The sequence below is a fragment of the Chrysemys picta genome, chromosome 1, assembly GCF_011386835.1.
Source record: "Chrysemys picta bellii isolate R12L10 chromosome 1, ASM1138683v2, whole genome shotgun sequence".
Lineage (NCBI taxonomy): Eukaryota > Metazoa > Chordata > Testudines > Emydidae > Chrysemys > Chrysemys picta.
This window is the reverse complement of record NC_088791.1, coordinates 72,265,408-72,287,122: the sequence shown is the minus strand read 5'-3', so window position 1 is coordinate 72,287,122 and position 21,715 is coordinate 72,265,408.

Genomic DNA, 21,715 nt, shown 5'->3' with positions numbered 1-21,715 from the left:
CCCTCCATCCCATCATTGCTTTAATCATTTTGGAATATTTCAGGAATTATTTTTAGTGATACTTAAATAATTTTAAATTGAAAACTGCACAGAGTTCTCTAGTAAACCTGTTGGCAAGGAGACTGCCAAATTCTTATGTGAGTCCTTGTTGGGAGATCAGTATGTGGGTCAGAAATAATGTATCTGTTTGTCATGGCTCCCACACCATGCCTATCACCATGGTATCTGAACACCTCAGAAAGGATAAGCAAGGTTCAAAGACTTGGTTTGGAAAACCATCCTGAAGGTCAGGTGCTAATTCATTGCAAAGGCATGAAATAAGTAATCAAGATGGAGAAATGCAGCCATTGCCCCTACATGGCAGCATGGAGAGATTACTCCCTCATGCTGTGCGATTGGTAGCATAGTCTTGTGTCTTAGATCAAGAAAGGACACCGTGTGATTTATTATATGCCTTCCTTCACTCAGCATTCAGCTAAGATCAGGACATTTTCTTATTTTAAAATCCTTGTCCCCCCTGAAGACAATGAGAATTTTGCCATTAACTTCAGTAGAAGTAGGATTTCACCCAATATGTTACCTATAGTATAGTCTGCATATTGTTAACTTTTTAGTGCTGTTTGGTTCAGAGTTACTATTATAGGGCTGATTGCTTTAAGCATTTACCATTAATAAGGTACTTGGGAAATCCCAATTTCCATCACCCAAGGGTTAACTTTTGGCAGAGAAAAATATCCATCTGCCTGGCTTCAGAAAATAATACAGCTATCAGTGCAGTGCTACAGTACTCAGGACATCAAGAACATTTCACTAGGCGACAACCATGACGATTGATTATTGTTTTCTATTATTGTTTACAGAGGTTCTTTCACAACGTAAAGATACTGCTGAACTAGCCAGATAGCAATGATATGCTATTGCTTTGGTTTCTTGGATTACAACACCTAGTTTATTAACTCTTACACTTCCAACACGACAGTACGCAGAGAAGTTCACAAAATCAATCAAGCCTTAAGAAAGATACAAGCACACTTCATTTAAAAATAACCGCCCATAATCTGATATTCCAAAATAGATGAACAAAACTCCCCAGTCATGTACCGAAAAGATGTGTGCAGGTTAGAAAATAGCATAAAACCAGATTAAAAAGAACATTATAAAAAGAAAGGTAGACAAACCCTTTTAAGAACCAGAATGGCATTTCAAATAATAATAATAAAAGGTGTGCAGGTAAAAAAAATATGCCAGCAATTTGGTACTGGCTCTAGGTGCTGTAGCTGCAATGTAAGCACTATCTGCATGCTCGGATCATCTTTTTAAATTATGAATATGCAACCCTACACACATTTAAACCTAAGATTTCCTGTTGCCATGACAACATGAACAGTTGTTCCCTGTCATTATGGATCATGTGCTTTGGGAATTGGATTATATCATCGTAGTACTTTGGTTACCCTGAGAACACCCTGCTGTTTTCAAATGTATTTTGTTCATTTTTAAGGTGACAGGTTTTATTAGTCCTTTTGGAAAAGACTATTACTAAGGGCAAAGCATCAGAAGTAAATTAGAATAGGAAACAAACGGCTGGCCAAACAAGATTCAGCATTGTGTCGGTGCATATCCAGGACAGTATGTTTAATGCATATCATAGTTCTTTAAAATCATGTAATAGACTACTGTACTGAGGATTAGAGTCTGCTAATCTGGAACAGTAATTGTAGTAGTTTCAGCGAATACTATACGTTTTCAGAATATATTAGCCCCCTTTGTCCCTGAATGCTATAGCACTACACACAAAATGTGTGTCACATGTTATGACTCTTGAAGAGTTAAGGTAGCAATTACATGGGGCAGGGGATGAGGTTATACTGTACCAGGATATCCACATGCTGTGAAAGCTATACATTTATTTAGTTTATTTATTACATTCAGGTGAAGTGGCAGACGGCTTGGCTCCTATTATTGCACTGGATAGCTTGCTGGCTACTCAGAATCTTCCTTTTATACCTCACACACAAAAATGGCAAATAATCAAGGAGTCAAATGAACAGATACAATTTGAACTACTCAGAGTTTTAGGTTATAAACAGATTGGATTCTTGCTCATGTGCTCAGGGTTAACTGGTTGCCAGATATGAGGTGGCAGATGAATCCCTCCCTCTATGGTATATTCCCAGGGATCTTCTTTATTTCCGCTTTTTCTGGAATATTAAATTATGGAAGCAAGTCATGCATTAGCATCAGGTGGGCATACCCACATACCATTAGAGAGTGGACTTAGTGGTGGACTTAGGCCCTTCTTGTCTCCCTGAACCTTCCATTGTTTATGTGGCTATAATAGTAAATTGAAAATAGCTTATCATTGTCCATAGAGGGGAGAGTGAATAGATCTAGCTATTTTTAATGCTCAGAATCTTCTTCAGATTTGGGTTTGAATTAATGATGGGCAAGTTTACCTGTTCCAGTCACAATAGAAATTCTGTCTACACTGAACAAGAATACTAAAGGGAGGGCACACTGTATTAGCATAATTCAGATCTTCATTTTTCTCTCCTGTTAAATACGATATTGTACTGCAGAGGCTATAAATATTAAATTGAGTTTGGCAAACCCAGAAATTACTGTATACTTACTCTAAATCTCAAAGTGGCCTGTGGGGTAAAACTGAACAAGCGAATATTGGGCTCCCACATTAAGTGCTTTTTCTAATGATAGAATATACTGTATGTAAAACCAACATGGAGCCTGTGTGGTATGATGCAGCATTTGAGAAGCATCACAATAAAAGAAGCAGATTACAACAAATAATCTAGACTCTGGTCCCAGAGTCTAGGTCCCAGATGCAACATCTGGCAAACATCTATGATTAAATCCCTAGTGGATTTAAGGGGGTTACATAATTAATCTGCTTTAAAAATGAATATATTCCCAAGACACTCAATGGATGGCTTCAAATGTCACTACATATATGTGCTATGCAATTTTTGGTCCTGCATTCTAATTTCCATCTATGAGAATGAATCTACATGAGCCTACACAATCATACAGGAATCATCCATTTGTGCAACAGAGGACAGTGTTACAAGGCTATTCTGATTATAATTTTAGGTAAGACTAACAAGATTTTACCCTCTCTGAGGCTGGACCCTTCTGTTTCACCTTTTGGGGCTTCCCAATAAATTCACCCCCCATTGCTTGCAAGTCAATGAACACCCCTTCTTGGAATCTGGCTTATTAAGCTATCATAGTTCAGATGTCATCTTAAACCAAAACAAGGGCCCGCTCCACCACTTCTAGAGCTTCTACAGCTCTGTACTGAGCTCAACAGTTTTTTTTCCAAAACCCAGGTCTTGCTGCCTAGTGTTTCCTCAAGCCTCTTGCCTCTCAACACTATTCCTCCCCCTAAGGCTTCTGCTTCCTTTGCCTCTGGCTGGTGTGGAGAACCTCTTCTCTGGGCCTCTCTGACCCTGGATCGCCAGATACCCTTGCATCAGAGCTTCATGCCCTAACTCTCTCAGCTCCCCGGAGTCCTGAAAAGCCCTGCCATATCCCCTGGTCTTGCTTTCTCTGAGGGAGCTTTCTCTTTCTTATAGGAAGCTCCCTCCCTTGTTCTACCTGGTCACCTGACCCAAACCCATCACCTGAGACTGGATAACAAGGTACATGTGGGGCAGAGCCCAAATCTCTGAAAGGGCCAGCCTACCATCTGGCATACTTATCCAGTAAACACTGAACATTTCCCTGCCTGTATTTAGCACACTAGTTATTTTATTTTAACAAGCAGAATTGAATTATTTCCCCCTCAGTATGATAATTTATTTCCTGATTATAACCCAATTATAATCTTGTGGCCCAATCTTGGATGCCATAGCACGGGAAATATTTTGCTATGATAAGCCTCTCTGTTGTTCTGCTCTAAGCAAATACATTTCTTGGGTTTCCCAGAAATCTTAATAGGGTTTCCAAGAACATGACAGGACTTGCTGACAAAGAAAAGCTCTTCAAAGGGCAGCGCTCAGAGCCATGCACACATCACAGCAACTAACACGTCTGAATGGAATTATAGCACTGATGGTTCCTAATATTATTTATCCTTTCAGAGGAGCACCAGTATTTTTACTGTGGTAATATAGTGATTTTGTGCAATTGCCATTGCCATCGCCATCCGTGTTTTAGTGTGAAGAATACATGCCAAATAATAAAAGTTGAACCATGGTGGCTGCTTATATTTTGTTGCCTAGGACATAATTAGCTATTTTGCTTTGTGTGTCTGTAGCATTCCCACTGCAGGATCACCATGCTGTCTCATGTTATATCTAAGACATGTCTGGTCTGTCAGACATCATCTGTGAGAATTTCAGTGGAACACTGACTCAGCAAGGCAGCGGAGCACAGGCCCAACTTTTAACACACAGGAGGTACCACTGACATCAATGGGACTATTCAGGTGCTTAAATGTAGGCACACGCTTCAGTACCTGGTTCATTCGGGGCCTGAATCAACAAAAGAAAGGGAGTGGAGTTACAACCATTTTTTGAGGGATTTACACTCAGTTTGTGGTGGAAGGTGGAAGGGCAATTGCAGTGTTCATACCCTAAATATCTGTGTGGTGCACTATCTGGAGTAAACCACTCGACAATATATTTAAAGTGCAAGAGCACTTCTGTTGGACACATGACATTGGGATGCTTTTGCATAATAGGTCTTGAAGGAACTAGTGATGTTTAGTTACATTGAAATAGAGTACAATAGCACCTTTGCAACCACAAGCCTAGATTCTCAGTATGCCAGAGCCCCGCTTAAGTGCATCTGAGAAGAGGCAAAGATGTATCTCAAAGCCAGATTTGCACTCGTCCAATTCCCACTGCTGCTAGGGCGTGGGTTGGTCTCTATAGATGGAGTAGACTCAGGGATGCTCTAACCACTGCTGGCTTGTACATAGCCTTAAGGGACTATTATGATGGCGAGGGATTGGCAAAGGGCAGTACACTCCTGCCATGCCTTTTCCCATCCTCTTCCTGCCCTCTGTGCCGGGCAAGAACAGGATAGCATAGAGGAGTTAGGGGATTCCTCACACTAGGGCATGTAATCAGAGCAATTGTATCTGGATCTAGTTGCTCTGCCAATGCAAACAAGCCTTATCAGAGGCCAGGTTTTAGCCTGTAGTTTCATGGAATTATGGCAAGGCTGAATCCTCACAGGTCAGAGAGGAAGCCTGGTAACATTTATAGCATGAGGTCAGATTAAATGAGCTCCATTAGTTCAAGCAAGAGATCCAATACCTCTCCTGCTGAGAGGTCAAACTAAATGAAATTGCCCCCAAAATTATGGGTAGTGTACATTGGGTAACACACAGTAAGAACATTTTTCAGAGCTGGAAGGTGATCATGCAATTATGGTCTTTCCACCTAAAGAGTCTATATATTCAACCATTTAATGTATTCCCAAATCCCACTTTACTTATCACTGTTCATGACAGACACCAACCCACTCTGCTAAGTGCTTTTGGTTCCTACAGGCACAAACCATGTCAATAGAATTAGTCTGTGAGCAGACAAATATGCAAAACACACTGTATGTAGAACAGTCTGATCTTTCAGAAGATTTTTTTAAAAGAATGTTTTCCAATCCCAGAACCCGAATTGTTGCCAATTCTACACTTAAAGAAATAGGTCAGCAAGAGCTGCATTGCCTGGGGTCCTTATTATCTTTCAGCTGCAGTGAAACAGAAGCTGTCTTCAAAAAGCAGTAAAAGAAGGCAGAAAAGTCTGTTAACAGCTCTAAATTTAAAAACTAATAACATTGGGTCTAATAGTATAAATGGAAAGCTGACTCCCGGGGTTCTCATCAAATGTCAAACCAAGCTTCCCCTATGTTTGGGGGCTTTTGGATTCCACGTCACAGTTCAAGCCATTACTGAAGGCAGCAGAAACATTTGGATTCAAAATCTGAATGTCCCCAAGGCTCAGTGGGGTTCACATAGAGCATTCCATTTCAGGCCTTTGTAAGAATAAAATTAAATGCAAAACCTACAGTTACACAATGTTGCCATTTACATTTTTAAGTGCACAAAAGTTGGGAAGTTCCAATGTTCCCAGCAAATATGTTAGTCCCCCTCCAACCTCCCTGAATGTGCGTATTATTTTGTGTTATTTTATTGTGTTAATTTTCAGACATCAACCCCTTCACCCAACCATGACACTTAGGAATGATCAGTGGTGAAAAAGCAAACTCAGGATGAATGGGTGGGCAGGCATAGAGAAGAAGTGGGTTAGGAAATGTGGCATAAGAGTCTGGCAACTGGGCAGTAGGCAGGGGTTTCTTAGAGAAGCCTAGGAAAGGCTCAGGTGGGGTGACTCTATAAGGGCAGCATGCTGAGCAGTGAGAAGGAAGTGGGTGAAGAGGAGCTGGCATAGTGTGAGCCAAAGAGGCAAGCTTGACCAATAAGCAACAGCCATCCAGGTAGACCAGGGTTGCTGCAAGGTGCTGAGGTCCAGATCCTAAAAGATATCTAGGCATTGCTCCCTCAGCGTTCTAACGCTGAACCCATAGGCAGGTGGAATCCCCAGCCCCCAGTCAGGCGTCCAGGCTCCCCATGCAATGTGAGGGGAGAGTTGAACACCTAACAGATCCTTAGAAACCAGCAAGCTGAGCAGGGAGCTGCCTAAGCTAACCAGAAATGAACTGGTGGAGAGAAGAGAGGTGCTTAGGCACCTAATTGGCTGAGCTGGTGTGCTGGCTGATAAGCCAGAGATAGGCACCTCCTTCCACTCACAATCTTCAGTTGCAAACCCTCTTCTGAAATTAGGGTTTGTCTACATGGCAAGCTGTTGCATGGCAAGTCAGGACAGTGCACCAATTTGCCATGCAGTAACTCACTGTGTGCTAGGGTGACCAGACAGCAAATGTGAAAAATCGGAACAGGGGGTGGGAGGTAGTAGGAGTCTATATAAGATAAAGACCCAAAAATAGGGACTGTTCCTATAAAATCGGGACATCTGGTCACCCTACTGTGTGCACACTGCTACAACACAGAGAAAGTCCTCGAGTGTGGCTTAACAGTACAGTGACTGGCCCAATTAGCTACCGAGCTGCACTGCAGGACTTGCACTGCACTGCAGCTGTGTCCACACAGTGAGTTACTGTGTAGCAAGCTGGTGTGCTGACAATTCACACCCTGCACAGTAACTCAATGTGTAGACAAGCTATTGGATACCTAAACCAGGCCAGTGGCTTAGGTAGCCCATGCCTTTTCAGCCAAAACAGGCTCTCTTTCTGTGTGTCTCCAGCTCACACTTGATACCTCTCCCATACATACCCTACACCACCCTGTGACCCCTGCTGTCTTTTAGCAGGTGCTCCACCACCACCACACCCACCAATGGCCTGCATCTGGCCCTCCTGCTGTGGCTGATGAATCTCAGGTGTTTGGCGTGCCCGGAGCATGCCTGCAGGATCAGCCCCTGCTTCCCAATTTGAGAATCTAGCCTTGGGGCCACTGGGGCTTTGGTTTGAGCTATCGCTCTGAGCAGCTCATTGGCTTGCGGGTGGCAGCAAGACTTTGCCAATGTTGACCCACAGGGACTTGGGCACCTACAAGGTTACATGGCAACTAAGCAGCACTTTCTGAAAATCTCAGTGGTGCTTAAATGGTAGCCTCAGTACCTTTGAGGTGCTGGACCTGCGAGTCTGTACCTTTGCGTGCCTAGCATAGGGAACAGTTGTGGCCAATGGAACATGCCTACACAAGGGAGTAACTGCTCATAAGGCTTCAATGGGCTTTGGATCAGGACTCTAGACACATATATTCCCCATCCTTATTATAGACCATTGCATAAAGTGCAAGGAAGTAAAATTAAGGTTGGGAGTGCAACTTTAATATTCAAATGTCCTGACTTTCAGGGTATGGGATGAATTTAACATACTTTAGTTTAGACCCTGGCATTAGTCATCCTTCACCTGCTCTGGCATTGATGTAATGAAGGCTTGTCACTGAGATTACTAGGTGACAGTCTGGCTCTTCCATTTACTTCAGTGGCAGGGCTAGTGCCAGACTGTGGTTTTGATCAAGCCAGACATTTGTGCACCTGGTTGTTAAATGTACAGACTCTTACTGCTGCCTACTTCCCAGAAGAACATTGCAGAACTAACCACAAAGACTGTCATCTTTGCAGAGATTAGAAGACAGCAAAAAGACAAAGAATCCCATCCTGGGTGATTCTCTCTCCTTGAAGGTAAACTCCATCTGTCCATAAAGAAAATCCCTTGCTATGATTCTGGGGGTTTTAGAATTATGCTAGACATATGAGAGGATCTGAGCTATTTTATTTCTAAACCTGAATGTCTAAGATGATTAAAGAGGAATGCAAGCCCGTTCAAATACGTCAGGAATTCACTTTCCTATGGAAATGGCTCTATGATGCCCCCTCCCCAAAAAATGATTGTACCAACAACAAGCAGGACACACTGTACATTTTTACTCCAATCAAATTCAGTTCCTAATATCTGCAAGCATTTCTGCTGCCAGACAGAATCCACAGTGACCAAGGCTGTATGCAGCACTCCCCGGCATCCATTTTTGGATCAGATATTGTAATAGTGATTTTTGGAGAAGATGGCATTTGTGTCACTTATATCTGTCACACTTAGCAGAATAATGCTTCCCATTGATTTGTAGCAGCAAAGCCACTTGCTTTTTCTAGACATGACATTTACTATTATCTCTTTGTAAAGCATGGCAGTCGGAGGGTAGTGGAAAGAAGGCTCTAGTATTGATTAAAAAAATTGAGTCATTAAAAATGCTGCTGACATTTCCAGTGTTGCGGTATTCTTTTCCTTAGCATTAAACAATATAGTCATTTAGAAATCTTACTGTCACTATACTATACATGTTCTATGTTTACAGTACATACCATTTACAAATTCTTTGGGGGTTGGAAAATCAGGAGTGTACATAAGAAAACAAAAAAGTTTGGCACCACAACTCCGTGAAGCACTGCTGCCTCTGCTCTTTAGCTGAGCACCCTGCAGGTAGGAGGAAGATGAAGATTTAGCAGCTGCATAAGGAATTGGAGAAGATGGCGATCATAGAATCATAGAAGATCAGGGTTGGACGAGACCTCAGGAGGTCATCCAGTCCAACCCTCTGCTGAAAGCAGGACCAACACCAACTAAATCAGATGATGGTGGGTGTGGAGAAAAACAACATGTTGCAGCCACAGCAACGGGCATGGAACAAGCTACTCCTTCCCTCTTTTCCCCAGGGTCTCCCTGTGGTCCTAGCAGCCTAGAGATTTTGCCCCTTTCTGAGCTGGTGTGTGTGGGTGGGGAAGGGGGATGATCCAAGAGGTGCCCCCCATAACCAACTTCTAGCTTGTGAGCAAGCAGATGAGCCACCCTCCTTTAGAATGTCCTCTAGCGCTGGCATGAAAATCTTCCAAACCCAACATGTGTCAGTTCACTATACGCAAACAGAGACATCAGACAGCGTATGCAAGGCCATTAATCTTGTTATGTCCAAACCACACCCATTATGTAAATTAGAGTATGTACGGTATGTGCAAATTGGTATTTGTCCACTTTACTCAGCAAAAAGTATTTTTTCTTCTTCATGGGATTAATAAGAATTGCAAAGGGCCTGGAGAGTCTGTTAGTGGCCATGCTCACGCTATCAAAAATGTCTGACAAGCTTCTTAACCGTCTAAGCTGACTCACAGTGGGTCTATATTACTTACTGTGCTGCCTACTATAGCCCTCTCTCGCTTCCATCAGAGCTAGGAATAGCAGCTATGCATACAAATAACACCTTCATCATACTGGCTGCTGTTTTTTAAAACCCATCTCAAAGGTTCATAGGCCACTCCAGGACCCATCCCCAACTAGTTTTCACCCTGCTGACTTTGCACCAATACCTGCTTCAAAAACAAGACAATAATAATACTGTAAAATATAAAACTGGTTTAAGAATGAAAACACTCATCAACATTCGTAGTAAAAATGTCATTAGAAACACAGTGTGTGGCAGGTACACAGTAAAACTCATCAAGAATGATTAATGGACTCACCGAAGAAAAGGCACACTAGCAGCAGCACAAAAAGTAGAGCACAGACCCTGCCAGTACATCACTGTATAAAAAAACATCATTCCTTGAAGAAGGTGAAAGTAAAGAAAAGATAGAAAAATGTAGCCCTACTGTGGTAATTCAAGAGCAAGTTTTTCTACAATGGGGATCTGGGGGAATTGATCAGGGATTTTCTTTATCTAGACATGGGAGTCAGCTACAATTTAAATAACTTTTATTTTGTTGTCTGTGCCAAACAACAGTGAGATTTTGACACTGGCAAGACACGTCAGATTTTTAGGGCTCACTTGGTTATTTTCCTCCAATGTCCTGTTAACAAGTCTCCTGTTCAGTAGAAGCACCTTAGAGTAGCTTGACCCCACCAGTGTCAGTCAAAAGCAGCTTGCATTTGAAGGTTTTCTCATTCAACCTTAACACAGTGTTGGAATGGGCCCAAAGTAGTTGCCAAGGGGACACAGTGTCAAGCTCTAAACTTTGATGAACAACTTCAGTATTAGATAACTTCCGAACAGAATGAGATTGTTAAAACATGTTCACTTCCTTAAATGAGATTAAAGTTATCCAGGATCAAAAGTGCCTGCAGTTTTTCAGTATACAGCATTGACTGTGCACATTATAATACAATGAATGTTTTTTTAAAATGGAAGGGAAAAAGTTTGTTTTTAGAGAAAGTTTCCAGCATCCAATAGTACATCCCAGGAATTCTAATAAAAGCCAAATATATCAAGCCTTACCATCTGCAACATAATCACTAGATGTCAACAGCCATATAGACCATTTAGACTTAAAAACCTCTACCACAACTATTATAGTTCTGTTTCTGAAGTAGGCCAAACATCTCAACTAGGTCATCATCCTAGAGAGTGCGTGAAGCCTAATACATCACTAGGGAAGCTGATTTAGAGCTCTCAAGTATTTTTTTTCACAAAAGAGCACTGAAGCCAAGGCAAAGCTTGTAACTTTATTTCAAAGTAACATATTCCCCTTGAAATTTTCTCAGCCGGAAAATCAATAACCAGAGATTCAATTTTCTGTAGAAGAATTTTGACTACTTTGTGAGTCCAGGAGATAATTTTCCTATAAATGCTGTCACAGGTTTCCATAGTGGAGAGTTTTCTTTAAAGATTGTGTGACTGACCCAACTGTTCTCAAGACTGAGATATGTATGTTCCTCCAATCATGTTTGAGTCTGTCCCTGAGGAATTCTCCAACTCATTGAGAAATGCTGGATATTCTGTAAAGATCTGTAGGAGAACCCATCCAGTAAGTCCATGGTCTTAAAGGCCAAAGTCAACTTACTGAAATCACTCTCTTCTTCCACTATATTTTTACTATTGAAACTCTTGGGGGCTAGAGAAAATATTCTCAGTAGAAGTGCCCCAACTGTGGAGCAAATTACTTCAAGAGATCAGAATGAGGCCTACTTGTCCATTTTCAGAACAAGATGCCAGACCCTTTCCTCAAATGCATTCCCTAAATAACAAAGCCTGAAGAGACACCCATCATGTTATGGATCTGCTAAGGAGACTGCAACACCCTCTGCCCTTCTCTCACTGCACTTCCCTTTGTCCTTGGCCAGGGGGAAAGGTCCTAAACCAGGAGTGACCAGAGTCTTTTGGGAATAGGGAGGCAGCTGTTGTATGGCAAGCCAGGATCTGCAGGGAAGCTGGATGCAGAGCAGAATCCCTAGGAACTGAACTCAGAGCTGTGTGTGGAACAAGCTGTGACTGCCTTATGTTACAGCTGGGTGCAGGTCTGCGTGGGGTTTCTGGAGAGAGCCGAAGCAGCTGGGCATGGAGCCAGTACAGTGCCCAATGAGGCACACTAACTGAGTGCGGCCTGGAAACCTGCAAGCTTCTATTTACTTGAATAGACACCGGATTGGAGAAGGTGCCCCAGGCACTAGTCCTAAAGAGCCCTGACTTTTGATTGGACTGCCCCAGGGACCCAAATAGAAACTGTGGTTGCTCACATTAAATTGTAACTTTTTAAGCCTCTGTATCTACCTTTCCCTTTCCTGCCAGCTCGAGTTAAACACTCTTTCCCTTAGCCCTGTCCCTGAGTGGTAACTGGGACCTACCATGGTTAGCAGCTACAAGGCCTAACTGCTGAAGCACCTACAATACTTGCCTCTGAGGCACAGTACACCTGACTGGCACCTTAGTGGTTTGGTGTACTCCAGCACTGAGCAGCCCCAATAATGACAATCATTTTCTTGGACAAGTGATGATGAGAGGGTGGAAGCAGGAGGAGTAAGAGAGAAAAATCTCATCAAGACTGGGTTTGCACTGAGCTAATTGGGGTTTACCTGATTATAAATAAAGGTGAACCCTCATTAACTTAATAGAGGCAAACTTCTGCATTTCCTTGTGTACACTTAGCTATGGCTACAGCGCACAACTCTTGTGGCAGTGTGTAAGGTACATGTAGCTATTCATTATAGTGAAAAGCAGGTTGCGTCCAACCTGTGTTGTATAGCTACATGTGAAAGACTCTGGCATGTGAGAGATATAGGCAAAGGCTCGGCAGCAGGGAGCCTCCCTCTGCACTGGACACTTTCCCTGCTGCAGGGAAAGGCCCTTGCAGTAGGGAGGTGCCAGAGCCTTTCCCCACCACAGGGAAAGATTTCTGCTGCAGGGAGCTGCCGGAGCCCTTGGGCATTGAGCTTTTGAGTGCTAGGAGTTCCCTGTTACAAGAGTCTTCTCTGCAGGGGGAAAGATTCCAGCAGTGGGAAGACAGCAGGAAACCACACTGCTAAAAATAGCGGTGTAGACAGGAGGCACTGCTTGGCGAGCTGAGTGCTATATAAGGTACATAGTAGAGTATATACCCACAGGATTCAGAAGTTTCTTTACTTGCCTAAGTAATGCCTCACCATCCACACTGCTATATTATACCCATGCTAGGGGGACTAGCCGTGTGTGTACTCTACACGCCACTGACAGGAGTATGCAGTGTAGATGTGCCATTATGAGCCACCATCAGTGTAGCAGACCAATTGCTGGACTTCAGTGGTGGTTATGTCAGGGATATTCTTGAGTATACCCAAAGCCTAAGTAATAACAGCTGAAGCAAGGCATGATGCAGAGTAGAATCTTATGGACAATTTCAGTGCAACTCTTAATTGTCTCTCTGCACTTAGATGCTAAAGGGATGGATGCATTTAAGAGTGGGCAGACAGAAAATCTATCTAACAGAAAGGCAGGAAAAAGAATAGAGAGTACAGTTTGAAAAGATATCAGCATCACATCCTGTGTTTGAGAAACATGTATTGCATATAGGCATCAAGGAAGCAACATATGCCTGTTGGAATCCAAGTTAAGGCAGTGACTGAAAAATTAAAAAAAAAAAAAAAAAGTCTTCTGCTGAACATTTTTGCTCCCAAGGGTACATTTATAATATCAACTTATTTCTATACAGATGCTCAGCACCGATTTTGTCTGACAATAAGATGCATCTAGAAATGAGTGAAATAACCTGGTTTTGAGGATTGATTCCCAAATATAGCCTTAATCCCACTGGAGATTTTAGATTGCCTGCAAGAGTGTGAGTAACAGATAGGCCGAGATTTTCAAAGCCATTTAAGGGATCTGGATGCGAACTGGGAAATGGATGTCTAGATCTCCTAGATGGCTTTGAAAATCTAAGCCAATATGTTATACCGCATATTCAAAGGAGGAAGAGAGCTGTATCTTATTTTCAAAAGCAAACCTGATGCCATATGTGATGTCAAGGGTGGGAGAATCTGGTCCTAAGTGAGTAGTGTCAGATGGGTCAAAAAGCTTATCTGTTCTTACTTGGAATGTTTCTGAAATGAGACTGAATGCTAAGGCATCAACCTGCACTCCATAAACAAAACAAGATACCCTTGATTTGAATGGATATATTTAGTCAATGTGAAGGACTACAAGATCAGGCTATTAGTTTTTAGGTGTTAAAATTTGCGGGAGTTGTTTGTTTTTTAAGATCAGATATAATTATATACTACTAGGCAGTATAATTTCCCCCAAGTCACTCTGTGCAGGAGTCTGGTGAGATTTCTATAGATTTACAAGAAACCTCAGAGAAATGAAGAGGTATTGAATGAAATTCAAGTGAACGGAATAAGATAGCTTGGTCTGTTGCAAAACAGTAAAACTCATGTTTTCGTAGTGCTTACCCATGTAATTGTAAAATGATTTTTTATTAGCAGAAATAAACACATTTGTGCATTGTTTGGACAGCAGGCTGTATATAGGTTTAAGACTCTGAAGTTCACATCTTGCAGCAGTATAGTTATATTTCAGTCAATCATTCATTTCTGGTCAAACCCAGGTATTGTCTTTTTTTCGACGAGAATATTCCTGGAGTTGTTAGTGTCCTCCTAGGCATGTTTGAACCTTCAATAATGATTTTGGTAAGAAAGTATTCATAGCTGGAGTGTACAAGCTTAATGAAAGAACACAGATAACAGGAGGACCCCTCTATCTGAGGTGCATTTGCAGTGGAAGGAACAGATAATGAACACAGTGGGTGCCAGCAGTAAAACTGAGAGGAGAATTTGGCTAAATGTTCTTAAACATTATGCTGGGGTTAATTATCATGCTAAGTCTGGCTGTTCTGCAGTGTTCCCTGGTAATTATTTAAAGGAATGAAACAATATCACAAACTTTGATTTCCTAATTATCTCTTAGTTCTTACACCTTAAAAAAAAAGCTTGGATACATATGTTATTTGCACTGAAATAACATCAGGCATAGGGTGCTTGAAAAGGAAAAATCAGCAACTCTAACTAAGAACTCAGAACTAGGATGGAAGGTCTTCTGCCCAGGAACTCTTTCAGAACATCTCTATTTCAGGCGGACTTACTAACTTAGCGATCTGCCCTTGCTTTCTACATCTCTGAGTGGGTTCACTGTGTAGAATTAGATGATTAATGAACTGAGAAAGAACAACTTGTCTACAGGACACTAAACAGTACTTTCCAATGTGGTTGATTACAGAGGGAACATACAGAGTTTCCTTGCTGACAGAGACTGATTTTTTTTACACCATTTTGTTTCATCGTGTCCAGTTCCCCAATTAGCCAGAAGATTAAAGTACAATGACTGTTTCTAGACACACAGGAATATGCAAAGAAAGAAAACAGCTATGACACAGATGAGTAATATAAGCACAGGTAAGATGTTATGCTCTGAAATTTCAATTCTGCATAGTCTATTCTAAGTGCAAGACTAAACAACAGAAGTAGGCAGCTGGCAAACTATACTACTGATTAGCTTAATACACCTATGAGTTATTCACAGATAGGTTTTGTAAAAACAGACTCTTATTTTTTACCTAGTCCTCTTCTTGCCCTCCTTGGGTTTTTTGTTTCTTTCATCTACTTGTTGCCTCTAATCCTTAAGATTTGAAGTCCTTTGCAGCAGGGACATTCTTTTACTGTTTGCCTGTACAGTTCCTAGCATAATGGGCCATTAATCTGGTCAGGCCGGTAGGAGATAAATTATCTCCTATATTACTCTATTATTAGTTTAATAGTAAATAATAAAAGCTATGGTTTGCTTAAGACACACCCCTTCTTTTGACATCTCCTGTCGCATCTTTACTAAAAGGAAACATTAAGGAACTGGATACAGAAAGAGACAAGAAAAAACATGAATGGACAAAGTAGAAGTGGAAGAGCCTGCAAATATTAAAAAGAAAGATAGAGACTGTTCCTGCTAGAATAAGTGACTTATAACTCCTTAAAGCCAGACTTTAATACTGCAGAACAGTGAAATCTGATTCAATGAGATTTCATCCTCTGTTAGTGCAAATTGGTGAAGCTCAACTGAAGTCAGTAGAGTCACACCAATGTACTCTTGGGAAGGATCTGGCCTTGTAATGATTATTATCTCTTAGGAGGCAACATCAATTAAAATGTAACACAACCTATCATCCATTTATTCTCTCAATTTATACTGTACCATCAGGGTGGTATCAGAACACTGTACAAATGTTTAAAGTGAACCTAATAAAGGGAAGATCCCTTTCTTTTTCTCTCTCCTTCCCCTGGTTTGTGGGGAGAGATCTATGAATGTACATGTTTCATTTTGTTCTAAATATATGATTGCAATCAGATAGCAGGAAGATTAGAGTAAATTATCAGTCAGAATATCATTAATCACCCAGTATAATAAAAGTATTTGTTTTAATAATAAGAAGCAGCATGACCTCACCAAAAAGGTTTCTTGTATGTCCAGATTCTACAGAACCTGATAACCATATGGAATAGGTACACTGGCTGGTTACCAATGGCTTCAAACAATTATGCAGATGAAGGGTAAACAAAATATTTTACTACTGCAAGCTCTTCTGGAAAAACAAAAACAAACAAAAGTGCCCTACCCTTGGGTACTGCCCAGACCAGTGAGACCCCTGATTCAGAAATGTAGCTACAATCGTTTAGTGCCCCACTGGTAAATAACGTGGGCCAACCCTTGGTTCAGGGATGTTCTCTGAGGAGTCCTTGGCTGCAGGGAATTTCAAACAGTCCTCAGCTTCTGCTACAAAAGCAGCAGGGTTTGGTGCTGTCAGGGAAAAGACAGACAAATAGAAAAAAATGCCCAGCCTTTACTCAAGAGCAGGCCTGTCAAAGGCAACTGGGCATGAGCCAGTGTTCTGGCTAGGCTGCAGTGCTGCTGCTCCCATATATTGCTCAGTGAAAAAGCTTTGTTGTTTCTAATTGCTCTGGAAGTATTAAACATGAAGAAATGGAGGGACAACAGAAGTTGGGTGACAAGATGCTGCACTCCAAATATTTGCTTGAGGGTCCAGCTCCAAGTGGCCTACTTACTCCCCCCTCTGATGTATGGGCAGAGGAGATATGTACTTCTTGTGCCCCTTCAACCTCAGGTGAACAATATGTTGGTTCTGTACCTCCCCACTGCACAGAGGGAACCAACCAAGAAAAAACCACTCCTACCAACTCCAGGCTGGGAGAGAGAATGTTGAAGGGCAGGAGACAACTTGAAATATGGGAAAAGAGGGAGGTAGGAGGAGAAGGAAAGAAGGAATGGCAGACAGGGAAAGATAGGAAGGGAAGGAAATGCAGAGTGGAGGATTAGAACCACCAAAGCAACAGAGACACAGGAAGCTTATTTTTTAAATGAGATATCAGCATGTTGAAATATCAAAGAATACACATTAATTGTGGGTAGAGTCAGTGTCTAAATTGGTAGAGTGTATTTCCCAGTAAGGTTTATCCTCTCTCTAGATATTAAAGTCTTCCCGCCACAGAGGTCTTATCCCTGGCTCATTGTCAGCTGACTGGGATAAGGGCAGTCATGCCTAGTGGATGCAGTGGGCATCAAGCCCAAAGTGCTAGGGTCAGAGCCAGGATCAGAAGCCAGAGTCAAGGGCCAAACTGGAAGGCAGGAACTGGTTACAGAGCCAAGGGTCAAGCCAGAGTCACTAGTCAGAAGCTGGAGCCATGGTCAAACTGGAAGGCAGGAACTGGAGCAAGCAGGGTAGCTGGCTGTCACGCTGTCTGGAGTGGTTGGCAACCATGAGTGCCAGCCTCAAGACAGACTGTCAAAAAAGCAGAGCAACCATCCCAAACTGGCTGTATGTTCTATAATTAGATTTCACCAACCCAGTAACAAGTGTGAACTCCTGAAGCACTATAACAGTCTGACCATAGAGTCACAGACAATCCCCTTCAGTCTATCTTGCCACTGAGTGGTAAATGGTCACTTACACCAAAGATAACAAAAGATTCAGGTTGCTTCCAGTCCCAAGAGACCAGTCACTTACCCCAGGTCAATTTGTACCTCAGATCTCACACCAAAGACAATGCTTGTAACCAATCCTATAGTAAACTAATTACAGGATTTATAAACTAGGAACATAGAGTTATTCACAGGTTAAAGCAGGCATCATATGCATACAAATGAGTTAGAGTCTATGGTTCCAAAAGGTGACAGAGTTGTAGTATTCTGTCAACACTGAATGTCTTTTAGGGCTAACCCAGCTTGGTGCTGGGAATCTCTGCTTTTTTCCCTATCTCCAACCCTGTGAGAGTCCAAACAGCAAAGAGATGAAGAATTTTCATGTCAGCTGTTTTTATTTCCTTCTTCCAGAATTTAAGCTGATGGGATGAGCTTTCTCTCACATACCACCATCATGGATGTAAGAGGACCATCAACCCAGTCTTTGTATCATAATGTTTTACAATGGCCCTCTTAGTCTTGATAATCCTTCTTGATGGGCAAAGGAACCACTCCTCCTGGCTGGGTTCACAAGTTCAGAGCAGGCATTTTTACAGTCATAAAGCAAAACTTACATATTGTCTTATAGCATGAGATACAGACACTACACATAAGATGAACTCATGCAGTAACTTACAAGCATTTGATAGAGTCTAAACACTAAACACATCCTTACAAGTCTAACACCTATCTTGAACCATACTAACAAACAGGTGAGCTGGTCTGGTATCCAGCTATGAATTTATCAATGCTCAGCTGATGCCCACAGCCTTGGCAAGAACTAGCACCTGATCTGCCAGCATCACACAGGCAAGGGAGGGTTTGAGGCTGGGACAGGCAAAGGGGCTGGCATGAGCACTGAGAAGCCAGCAAGGTGCTGCTGCCAATGGCTTAAGAGCCAACCTGCTGGGCTCTGCAGCCAAACAGGAGGGGTGGCTAATCAGGCAGCCTGCTGCAGGTCAGCTCTACGGATAAGGCTGCCTGGAGACTAGCTCTGCTGCAGGCCCTGATTCTTGATGCTCAGCAAGGTTGGCTTGGTTATGGCACCAGCTTGGACCAGATGGCTTCTATTTACAGACAAACTTCTGGAGCGAGGCAATTCAGACCCCTTTGCCTTCTGAGGTCCTTAACGCTCCTCTCTACAAAGCCTCCTTGCAGGACCACTGGAGTTGGTGTCCCACTTGGGTTCCATTTTGTAAGCTCCCATGATTTCCTAGATGTAGACAGCACCATCACTAGCAGAAATCAGATATTAACAAGTATTAAATTAGTGCATTACCCTCTGGACTGTAATTCCAATTGACTCCAATGAACATTTTGCCTGAATAAGGTCTGACTCAGGACTTCAGCCTCAGGTCAAGAGCATGAAAGGCCTGCATTCATGTGTGTGGGAGATGGGCTGAGCCCAGAGTCCTGGTTCAAATGCCCAGTGCGCAGCTGGCACCATGTGCTCCTGGCAGGATATTGACCTGTTTCACAGATCTCCTGTGTAGCATGCAAATAGTGAGACATTCTTCACATACATCCGGTGATCTTTTAAATTGTTCTGCTGTGCAAAGCAGGCACAGTTTGCTTTTAATCCAGACGGTGTGAAAAAAGGCAGAGATTTATTGTGGCATTTGGGAAAATTGTTTAAAGTTTACAGATAGGAGGAACTGGAGTAACCCTCCCCCCCAAAAATATGTCACACAGTTAATAGGAGTTATCACTATGGGCTGTAACTCATTTTGTTGTTTAATTTCACCTCACAAACTCAGTAAATACACTGTGCGGCATGTCCTCCTCCAGATTATACTCATGATATAAAACCAGCCACGTATGTCTATAGAAGGTAGGTAAAATTTACACATCCATCCTGATCAAGCAAACATACAAACTATTAAAACATTGAGAAGGAGAAATACATTTTAGTGTCCTTAGTGATATACTCCCTTAGTCTCGGAAAAACACCTTCATCGCCTGCCCCTTCCATTTTTAAACATAGAAACTTCAGGATAATAAACATGACAAGTCATATTTAATGCTCCTCTGAACACCTTCTCTGTCAGAAGAAAATATAGTAGTTGTGAAAGCTACAAAGCAGCCCTTTAACTGGGAAAAAATGACTTTAAAATCCAATAGCATTGCACACCAATAAAAACAGAGTGTAAAAGTTTCCTGTTTTGTCTATCTCCCTTTTAAAATGGTCACGCTCCTGACACTAATAAGCACCAGACTATCTCTAAAAATGTTGTAAAATCATTCAGTTTGAATATAGCAATTACCTAACAATGAGACATCACTGTAAGGGGGGGGGGGGAACATCCTCCTTGAAAACATGTTATTTCCTGTGGGATTTGGAAATTTCTAGCTTAATTCATGTTTCTAACCTATTATTTTCTCCATGCACCTTAAATCTTCCCTTTCTGCAACCCCCTGAAATCCAGCACAGACATTTATATTTACTGCAGAGGGATGACAGTCACAACCTTACAATGCTGACAACGGCAATTATACCATTAGCCACATAGCATAAGATCTCATTTAGCTCATGATGCACACCGGTGCCTGGAACTGAAACTTCAAGCTGATTATAATGACTGCTGCTGCACGACTTCGAGCTGCAATAGCCTTAGATTGCACAAGCCAATTAGGGGTTGGATGTGGTCAATATTGGAGTTGATCTGTAAAGACAGCAAAGATGCTGCAGGGTTTGCACTCTTCCTTGAGATAGTGACCACTATAGGAGCTCGGAGGAAAGGGTTGGGTGTCAAGAAACTCCCTCAATTCTAAGAAAAGGCGCATGTTTGCAGTGGGGAATGCAGGGGGATTCCAAGATTATCTTTGTTCCCCCACCATAGCTCCTCTTCTATGGTCCATTTACAACTGGTAGGAAATTTCCATTAAAATATGCTGTTTTGTTGAAATTGAAACATTTTGCCAAACATGTAATTTGACAAAAGTTTGTTGTAAAAAGTATTGGAATACTCCATTCCAAGAATGTCGAAACAGGAGGTTTTGCTTTTTTTTTTTTTTTTTTGGAAGAGTATCAGAGGGGTAGCCGTGTTAGTCTGAATCTGTAAAAAGCAACAGAGGGTCCTGTGGCAGCTTTAAGACTAACAGAAGTATTGGGAGCATAAGCTTTCGTGGGTAAGAACCTCACTTCTTACCCACAAAAGCTTATGCTCCCAATACTTCTGTTAGTCTTAAAGGTGTCACAGGACCCTCTGTTGTTTTTTTGGAAGAGAACGTTTCATTTTGTATATGGGAATGTCTTTATTTCAATTTTTTTTTAAAAATTGTTATAATAATATGAAAAAGTTGAAATAAGAACAAAACTTTTTGATTTTATCAAAATTAAATATTTTGATCAACCCAAAACTATTTTTTTCAGAGTTTTGTTTCACATGAAATTTCTAATTTTTTTTTTCATTCTGTTTAGGAACATAAAAAAAATCAACATTGTGGAGTTGCCTGTGAAACTGAAAATCTGGTTCCTGCACAGCTGTAATCCTATTATTCCTTGGACTAGTCTGAAACCCACCCTACTGGTTTGGACACACATGCCAAAATATTGGTCTCCCTTCTTCATGACTGCTATCAGCATTAGCATGACTTGAATAAGAGCTCTGTGTAGCTCAAAAGCTTGTTTCTTTCACCAACAGAAGTTAGTCCAATAAAAGATATAGCCTCACCCATCTTGTCTCTTCAGCATTAGCCACAGTCATTTGCCATCACCAAGATGTTATTTACTATGCATTTATGTACTTGCTCCTAGTTGTGGAGATTGTGGTCAGATCTCTATAACAGCCTGTGCACATGGCATTTTAGGATTGTTCCTTTGCTATGTTAATAACATTCAGCAAAGTGCTATTACTAAATACTGGTCATTGGGATACATAAAGTAGTGATTGCAATAAAAAA